Below are 9,589 nucleotides of genomic sequence, written 5' to 3'. Positions count from 1 at the left end.
TATTGTTTTACTATAATTATCACAATATTTACAAATATGAAGCTTTTGAAGTATCAGGACAGTTGGTTATGTTGCCATGCATGGCGTTAGGGGTTTAACTGTATGAGACCATGATATGATCACAAGCACTGAGGTTTTGTAATCCTTGACAAGTAGTTGTAATTAGAATTTGGTTGATCTTGGGCCACCAGGAAGTGTATTTGTGCACAACTAAGATCTATTTATTGTCTTTGGTGGTAATTTATACAGAAATAAAGATTCTTTTCGAAATAAAAAAAAGGGGGGGGGGGGGGGGGGGGCTCTTCACATATTGTACCCGTGTGAGGAATAGAATTCAGATGTTTTAACCTCTAGGCTACCCCACTGTCCCTTTAAGAAAATACGAATTATTTAAATGATAAAGGAACTAATACATGCAAAGAATCTGACCATTTAATCCAGCCTGTGAAAAAATGATGACAAGCGTGTGGTCAACAAAAAAACAAAGATTAGTCAACAAATGCTCACATCAATTGTATGAAGGGCTAAAACTTCTTATTATTAAGACCATGGGTAAATCAGTGATGAAGTAAAACGTAAAAATGGTACGATCGCTAGTTTGCACACCTGTTCGATAATTGTAACATATTTCATAGGCTCATTAATTAGCTATATGTAATAGACTCAACGCTTTGTTCAAAGCAACAGACAACACTCCTACTCCTGATACATCGAACCAACGTACCTACAGACTGCCAAACCAACGAGACCCGCTCCAACTCCCGTCGCTGCCGCTGTTGACATGGCACTCGCTGCCGCAGAGCCCGCCGTAATCCCTGTCGCTGTGAACCCCATTCCTCCCAGTCCAGCCGTCAGTGCAACTGGACCCAGTGCCACACCTGCTACTGCACCACCCACAACAACAGGAACCCAAAACAATGGGCAGCTCCAAAACCCATCGTCATTGTCATCTGAAATACATGCACATCTTTCATGAATTATGCTTCTAATTCAAAATTCTTTTCCGCAATGTAAGTAAGAATTTTGAGATCCAGCATTGGATTTTTTACATGTAGGTGTTAGTTGGCATTAGAATGTCTAGAAAGTGACTTTAAAACACCCTAGTTACTTTTAATGCGGTAGAATTTGTTAAGATATTTACGAGTTAAGACTGGCACTTGAATGATCAACAATAATACACTATTTCAAACTGTTCATTTCATATTTACCCTGAAGAGGTCCTACGTATACTGATGGTGTTGTGAGTACCTGGAATCATCGCTCGCCGCTACTGCAGCAGGTCACACAAAACATGAGAATAACGTCAACACTATTCGTGCATCTAAGCTTCCTCTACTGCTAGTATAATAAATTATCGTTTTATGTATATTTGGCGGAAATCATACAAAAACGAACCGTTCTATAGTCAACAGGATTATCAATTTTCAACAAATATCGAATTAATCAAAATTCGTTTGTTCTGTTGGTATTGAATTTTAAAAATAAATAAGGGACACTGCACACATACATAGTAAAGCCACTTGCCATTGTGATCATTGAATAGGGGTAAAAAGACGGCAACGGACACTTTCTGAATATCGTTTATGTTGATTTTATGAGCTCGTCTCTTCCGACGTTTTTCTAACAGTTTTCTAACTATTTCGCTGAATACGTGCGCAAGAAAAGAGTCCGGTTTTCACAGACCCATTTTAGTCTAATTGCAAGCCGGAATTTTACGAGAATTTTTTAAGAAATGCAATATTACACTGGAAAAATAAGATATCTATGGGTAGGTTTCATCACAAATTCCTATTGTATACACATAAATATTTAATGGAGCCATGTATCCGCTTATCCCAGGATACATGGGTCAAGAAAAAGTATGTTTATTTGTGTACTGGTACGAATTCCTGCGGTTTCATGAACACATTGTTGAGGAATGAATGTTGATTTGACCTCTCTGTCACTGTACAGTCTTATGTCTCCAAATTCTTTTCTGTGTGTTGCAAATGGTTGTCGAGCGCTTGGCTTTTATAAGCTTGTTAATAAAACCATGACGTCAGCCGCCACGTGGAATATAGTATAACTGTATATATTCACACGAATCCGTTCTACTTTCGGTTTCGCTTCTGTGAATATGTGCTACTTTTGGTTAATAACTGTTCAATGAAATCAATTGATCACCTGGTAGGTTTACAAGCCGCCATCGCATGGCGGGATTACTGCCATGCGGCGGTTGGCAACAAACACTTACTTTTTCAGACAAATTGTGTTGGTTGTTTTCAATGAAAGTTCAATGCAGGAACTTCCAAGACGTTTTGCTATAATTATTATTTACTTTGAAACTAGCTGCCATTGGGATTCGAATCCGTGATATCATCTCAAAGGCTGAGGAATGTAGTCATTCACCAAGGACGCAATTGAAATGAGTAACAATTTAATATTTATGAACTTTAATACGAATAGTTTACTGTTGAATAAAGGGGAAACATTTTCACTGAAAGAGCCATAAACATGTGTCGGCTTTTGGAAAGAATATCTTATTACCCACGTGGTGAAGATACAGGTGGTAAGATACTAAATCCGTACGTCACACGTGTGTTGTACAAGGTTGACCTTGTTTTATTCGTTTTGATTGGATAACCGTGACCTCTATCAAAACCGGGACGACTTATTTCATTCATAAAACATCGCGAGACGTAATTCATTTTGCAACCACAAGGCAGAACTGATGAAATTAATGAGAACGAGAGATATTTACAAACACTTTATTAAACCAAACAAAACAGTCACACGCATCAAATTCGGTTTGCATTATATATAAGTTATGGATAGAGCTTCTAAAGACATTATATAATCCAGCTTTATCAATTAACAATGTAATATGCGACTACCGAAAAGGGATAAGCGTGGTGAAATGAAGTCTGTTTGAACTATCTGGACAGATATTTAAACTTACTTGGGATGATCCGGTTGTGCCATCATTGCCCACTTCGAAGCGTATTTTGTGGCGCTGTTTCGGAAGGTGTTGTTCATGAATGAACGTACACGACCGCACTACCAAATCACCAAAAGTGAACAGTTCTGATACAAATCATTCGAAAACTCCGTGGAAGTGTGCCTGACTTCTGATTTTGTGGCCCCAAACATCCCAAATGTGAACAATAACATTCCCTATCTCTAGCGTAAAACGCTGTGAGTAGGCCTAGATCACGGTTGTCTTTTCTTATTCCGGAGGTGACCTTGCCCTTCGATCGTTCGAAGCTGTGACTGACATGCAAACAGACTTGAGTTTGTTGATTTTCACGTCTTCAGTATAGGGTGGTACAGTTAACATGAATGTCTTTGGCGAACACTCTGATTTCCCTCTTCCAAAATGGTACGAACATGATATAAATTCAGCTGATTGATCAAGGAAACCGAACCATTTTGATTGCACAGACGTGACAACGGCAGTGCAAGTGACCGACTGTTAGTCCGATATTCAAAGCGCGGCGCTAATGTGACTTTTCAAATTTTCATAAAGGTGTCCTTGAATTACCATAAGTTGAAGAATTTCTTCCAAAAGGATCCTGAGCGTCGGTGCTGTTTTGTTTGCAAACACAACTGCAGGGGCATGTTGTTTATGCGTATGCATAGACATGTCAACAATGCCCATATTTGGGCATATATCAATATTCATGCGCAACCAGATTTTGCAACCGGTTTCAGTTTGGTCGGTCAACGAACGAAAGTTGTAATGTATTTACACTTAAATATATATTTAACGTGGGTAATAAATAAAATACCACACTCATTCTCGTTAGATACCATTTTTACTAAAACTCGTGAACTTTCTATGGTATCTAACGAGAACGAGTGTAGTATTCTCTATATATTTTCTTGATCAGGTCTGTAAAAACATAGCGAAGTAATATCCGTTTATATATAACGATTATTGATAAACATGGCTGAGTAAATCATTTAGAAAAGACTGGAGTTCGGTAACAGCTGGCAACTCATAGTCAAGTGATCAAGATACGTCTATGTAGCCACACCTCCGCATTTCATGGTGACGCCACGATAAGTCTACACCCGCTATTACAACTTGTTTACAGTATATGGGAGTCGATCTGTTTGCAAATTGTTTCGATGTGTCAACCCGGAGAGCGTGTCCTGCGCCTCGTGATTAGCAGACCGGAATATTGATTATTATGACCAGGTCGGCCCGTCAAAATAAGTACAAGAAGATAATTATTGTACGTGTCACAGATTGTATGACATACAATATCCTGCCTGATGGTACCTTTCCGAGGAAAGGGCGTTAAGTGACTATAAGATTCTAATTTTCACCCTTGCCGAACTAGGCTGCAATTTCAAGCCTAGATCGTAACGCCACCAGTGGCTATTTTGTTATGTCCCTTCTATGTTCCTCCTCTTTACCAATCAGATTCCATCACTCATATTACAAGACGTTCTGATCGATAATCAAGATCCATATTGCAATAAAACGGGAGAGAGAGAGAGAGAGAGAGAGAGAGAGAGAGAGACACAGAGAGAGAGAGAGAGAGAGAGAGATATGTATAAAATTGGATTTAGATTCACGTTCATTCCCACGGGATTTAGGAAATTCGCTTTTCACCATCTGACTATTACAGTATGTCCAGTTATTTGCATATACTATCGTTGTTCAACAGCCACCTCTTTACTTAGATAATATATGTATCCGCCGAAACAGATTTCATTGGGGGTAAAAGGCAAAAGGTAAATTATATGAATGGATCAGTGATGACACCAGGTGTTAGCGAAAATTACCCTACCCTTCCATATCATTATTGTTCAAATACGAATCACCGTTGGGATTAAGCACCCACCAATCTATGTCGTTGTCGTAGGCGCCTCCGAAGGCGTTGAACGTTGCTCGTAATTTCAATCACTGTTTTTTCTGACCCAGACTCGATTATTTACAGGCCGTCATCGAATCGCAGTTGATTGTGGCGTTAAACAACGATCAACAATCCGCATTATCGTAAGTTGTAACTTAAGTTTGAAGTATATGGAATTCACAGATAGATACGAGGAAATTGTAAAAGTCAGTGTGGCCAAAGATAAAAAGAAATCCGTGTTTTGTAAATATACTCGCCTATAAATGGTACTAGGACATTAACACAGACAGATCTCAAATACATATTTCGTAGTTACAATGTGTTGTTGGAGTGTAGAGAAAACTGTAATATCTATAGCCATTGCCGTTGTCCCCGCACACAGTAACATGTTTCATACATTCGCATTGCGACTGAGCTCTGCCCAGTGATTGGTCGAGGTAATTCCGTCTCTCCGTTCTCATCGTTATGAATTACACCACAAACGCATAATTCGATATCTTTATTCACAGTCACGGTCCATGTGAATGTTTCTTTCTTCTTTTATCATGGCAATCTTGCCCTGAACAGCTGTTTGGAAAGTAGTCGTTGACTGCCGACTTCAAAGCATCACCTGTTTGGAAAGAATATCTACTTTAATAATATGAAGGTATTAAAACTATACACTGTTATGTAATTATAAAGATACAAAGAAAATTGTGGATACCCTCGATCTATCAACAGTTTAGAGACATTTGGACATTGACTTTAAAAAGAAAATGAATATTATCCTAATGCTACTCACGATGAATAGATGGCTGAACAAATTATATATATGTATAAACCCTGTACCTCATAACCGTAAACGCGATCCTCGTTGAAATCCACATGTGCAGAACAGTGTACAGTGAATATAATTATCCAACCGATAGCATGAAGTATTAAAACTAACGGTATTATCACACAAACTATTGCAACCTAGAGTACACTTAACGTCTCACACCTGCTTTCCTCTCACAAACTGACACTTGTGTGGAGAAGGGAACGTCCTTACCGCAATACTAAGTCACTTAACCCTACATGCTGTCATCGATGACGGGCTGTTAGGCTGAAAATCATTTCCGTTGAAACTATGGCTACTAGTTAAACCTAATGTGTACAAAGTAAAACAAAACGGGTGAAAATGCTTTCAATGAAGACATTTAAACACTCGGCATATAATGACTAATATCAATCCAATCACATACCGATATATCCTGCCGCTGCCCTTGCCGCCAGCTCTGTCAATGAATACTCTCTGCTTGCTACATTTGTACCCGCTTTGTTCTTTCTGTTCCTTCCTGAAAAAACATCATTTGTAATGCAGCAGCTATATCTACGCTAAAGAGAAAAATATATTTTTGTGAGAATAATCTTATAAGCTACATGCAAGGACATCATATTATGTCTAAGGGACTGACGATATGTTATTCTTTTTTTATTCAAGAAACAACTGCATAACCAAATGCTTGGTGTTTTGGTCTGAAGCAAAATTATTTTTTTCAAGAATCGTCTTGGGCAATTTATTTTTGTCGTAAAAAGCCCAGTATTATGGAACATTTTAACCCCCATGCCTTTACAAAGTAAATGAAAAATTGTTATGATATGGAATTACCTTATTATACACAAAGGGCAAAAACTATTACAACAATCATAAGTTACCTCTAGTAAAGGAAGAGTACATTGCTTGATTCCAACTATAGCTATGATATAAGTGATGACATCTCACCTCTGGTATTGACAACCAGTGAGATGACGAGAAGTAGACATAGAACAAGGGCCGTTTTCGACATGACTGTGTTTGGCACACAAGAAGGACAACTCTGTAAATAGAAAACACAAATGACGACTGTTTTTTTTCAGAATGAGTAAGGTTTCACTTATATGCTAGAACATAATGAAATCTTATACATATTAGCATAATTTAGAAAAAATCACTACACAAACCCTTAAAAAACCAAGTGTCCAAAGTGTTTGAAAGTTATAAAGAATTCAACACATTATTGGCTGTAATAATGACAAATCACGCAATATTTCGGACAAAATGTACACTTACATTTGCTGCAGTGTTACAGTGTTCTTCACCCTGTGTTTCTCGCAGGTAGTGTCGAAAGCTCCACCTACATATGCTGCCATCTTATGTCGGAAAACCCCAGAAGTAAGTTACTAATATTACACGTTCTTCACGTGGCAAATCCTCTTCTTTAAATAATACAAGTAAAACCCATGACTCAAACACCATTTGCATGTTGGCAAAATGGCTCAGTTTTATTATTTCTTTAGGACTCCAGCCCTGCTGCTTTCACTTTCGTTTCCGACACTGTGGGCCTGGCTTGTTGTGTATTTTGAGTAGTTCAGTTCTTTATTGTTAACCTGACAGTATTTCCCACCATACATCTATATCAGCTGTTCTGAAAACATATCCATCGGAATTATAAATACTTTTACAATTCAAACATGTACAAAACAGTGTACTGTGCACAACATACCCCATACGCTTTGAACAGAACTTAACAAACCCATGTGATCTTACTATCTAAATCATGGTCTATGGGGATCCCAGAGTTTGGGCGTTTTTTGTTTGTTTGTTTCTGTTGAGTTTTGCCTAGGCTTTGTGATATAGCCTCCCCATACCATCGAACCGTGCTGGATGTTATCTGCTGATCTGCGGTTATATACAGAAACACCGAGCCACATTCAAAAGATAGGTATCGCTACATATTGAACTTTTCTTAACCTTATTCTCAGTTTTCAAGATGTTATCTGTGAAAAGGTGTTAGGCTTTATTATTTTCAAATTTAAGTTATAAAAAACATGCAATAATTGTTTTCCCTAGCTCCTCTAAACGTTGTAAATGTAATATTTGTTCGTGTAAAATGTCAACAGCAAAGTTTTGTTCAAGATGGAAATAGCGCCACGTTCACAGCCACGACGTGGCACTGATAGCATTGGGGACTTCTCTTCTATTCAACTGTAACCACACTTGTCAGCCGTGGTGGTCTCGTTTGACACGTGCGGAAATTTTCCACTGTCATATACAAAACTTTTCTGTAAAAGACTCCTTTGTATTGTGAAGAGCGAAAGTGACACAGTTCACGGAAATCTCGGAGGGAGTTGTCCACAATCGGTTTGCATGTCAATCATACGCCAGTATTTCAATAAACTATTAATAGAATTTGTTTGGAATAGTTTAAGGCACATTGCGAGACAGATGACAGACGTTATGTCTAAATTTCGCATTTTCTCCGAAACAATGTACTTAAAACACCGGCGCACAGAATATGCGACACCATAGTGTTCCGTGTGGGTAATACTTACATTACCAACTGAAAAACGACTTGACGACCTGTACATCAAGTTTGACTCAGACAAACCAATGCCTAAAAGCATGAGCGGCGATCCACGCCATCGGAGCACGGTGCTTCCCAAATCAGCCAAGTCGCAGACCAGTCATTTGTCGGTTTCTTTGCGACAAGCATGGGACACTGGTGATCTTGATTCACCTTTCTGATTTAACGAATTATAGGGATTGAGTGGTACGGTCTCCTTAATTATAGAGAAACGTTCCAAAGTCAACGTCCGATTTCCGGTGTCCGGAATAATTGGTCATGGGTTTATTTGGTCACGTAAGGTCTAATTTTATTCATTTTCTGTCTGAAGTCATGAGGTGGATGAGTATGAGTGAGTGAGTATGGTTTTGCGCCGCTTTTAGCAATATTCCAGCAATATCACAGCGGGGGACCCCAGAAATGGGCTTCACACAAAGCGAACGCTTTAACCACTAGGCTTTAACCGGCCCCCTCCCCCAAATGTGGGGAAGGCATGCTAATTGTGAATGTCCTGACCTTGTCATCTGTACTACGTCACGTTATTGTGAAAAAGTGCGAGGCATATCTTAATTCCGTCACTTAACGGAGCTGTTGGGGTTGTTGTCCACACAGGTACTTAACAAGTGTACCCTACATGTAGGTACCTTTATGTATACATGTATGTACCCTACCCAAAATTGAAAATACAGAAATTCCCAGCGTGGAGTTATTAATGGCGATGATGCCAGGATTTAGAGGATAAGGTAACAGAAACACTTGCGGCATATTACACATGCGAGTCTACATGACAGCCAATCTGAAACCGATTCCATGCATTGTAAAAACAGACTGTCGTAAATTTATTGCCTAGCTGACGTAATTTGTGCCTACAGAAATGTAACTGTACATTTGGTTATACAGAAAGTAACCCGGGGTTAAATTGCTGTAGTAATATGTCCACTACAGTCTGCAAGAGCCTAAATGACCAATATGACGTCATTGTCACGTTAAATTTTAAACTTTCCTTGCAATAACAGAGCCATTAAATCTCGTAAGATCAATAAATCAGTTTTCATGCTGATCGTCTTCAACATGATACAGGGACATGCATGGCCCAGTCGTCTAAGGCGCCGCGATTCGCTGTGCAGAATTGCGTCCCTTGGGCACACCAGAAACCTGTGATTGTGGGTTCGAATCCCGGTTCGCCCCGATTATGTTTCAAGGTTTTTCAGCACCACGTGCTCGTGGGTTTCACCGAAGTGGTAAACGTCTGAGACCTGCATCGCTTGGGGCTTTCCTCCCACACTAAGGTGACACGCCGTGTTATAACTGGAATATTGTTTAAAGCGGCGTTAACCCAAACTCACTCACTCACTCACTCTTCCTGTCGCAGGTGGTTACTGAGCGCTCCGCTTTTTCAAG

At 39.2% G+C, this 9,589-nt stretch overlaps 1 long non-coding RNA gene across 1 annotated transcript; it reads right to left on the bottom strand.

The window, feature by feature from the left end:
* Positions 1 to 5,273: 5,273 nt before the first annotated feature.
* LOC139468615 (uncharacterized) lies at positions 5,274 to 6,989 on the bottom strand. Its single transcript, XR_011653697.1, has 4 exons — positions 6,916 to 6,989; positions 6,589 to 6,682; positions 6,068 to 6,160; positions 5,274 to 5,454 (listed from the first exon to the last, which is right to left on the bottom strand). It is a non-coding gene; the product is annotated as an uncharacterized lncRNA (long non-coding RNA).
* Positions 6,990 to 9,589: the final 2,600 nt, after the last annotated feature.

This window comes from Haliotis cracherodii, unplaced genomic scaffold, assembly GCF_022045235.1.
Source record: "Haliotis cracherodii isolate W230 unplaced genomic scaffold, xgHalCrac1.p SCAF_1, whole genome shotgun sequence".
In the NCBI taxonomy this organism is placed as follows: Eukaryota; Metazoa; Mollusca; class Gastropoda; order Lepetellida; family Haliotidae; genus Haliotis; species Haliotis cracherodii.
This window is presented reverse-complemented; position numbering and strand designations above follow the sequence as displayed.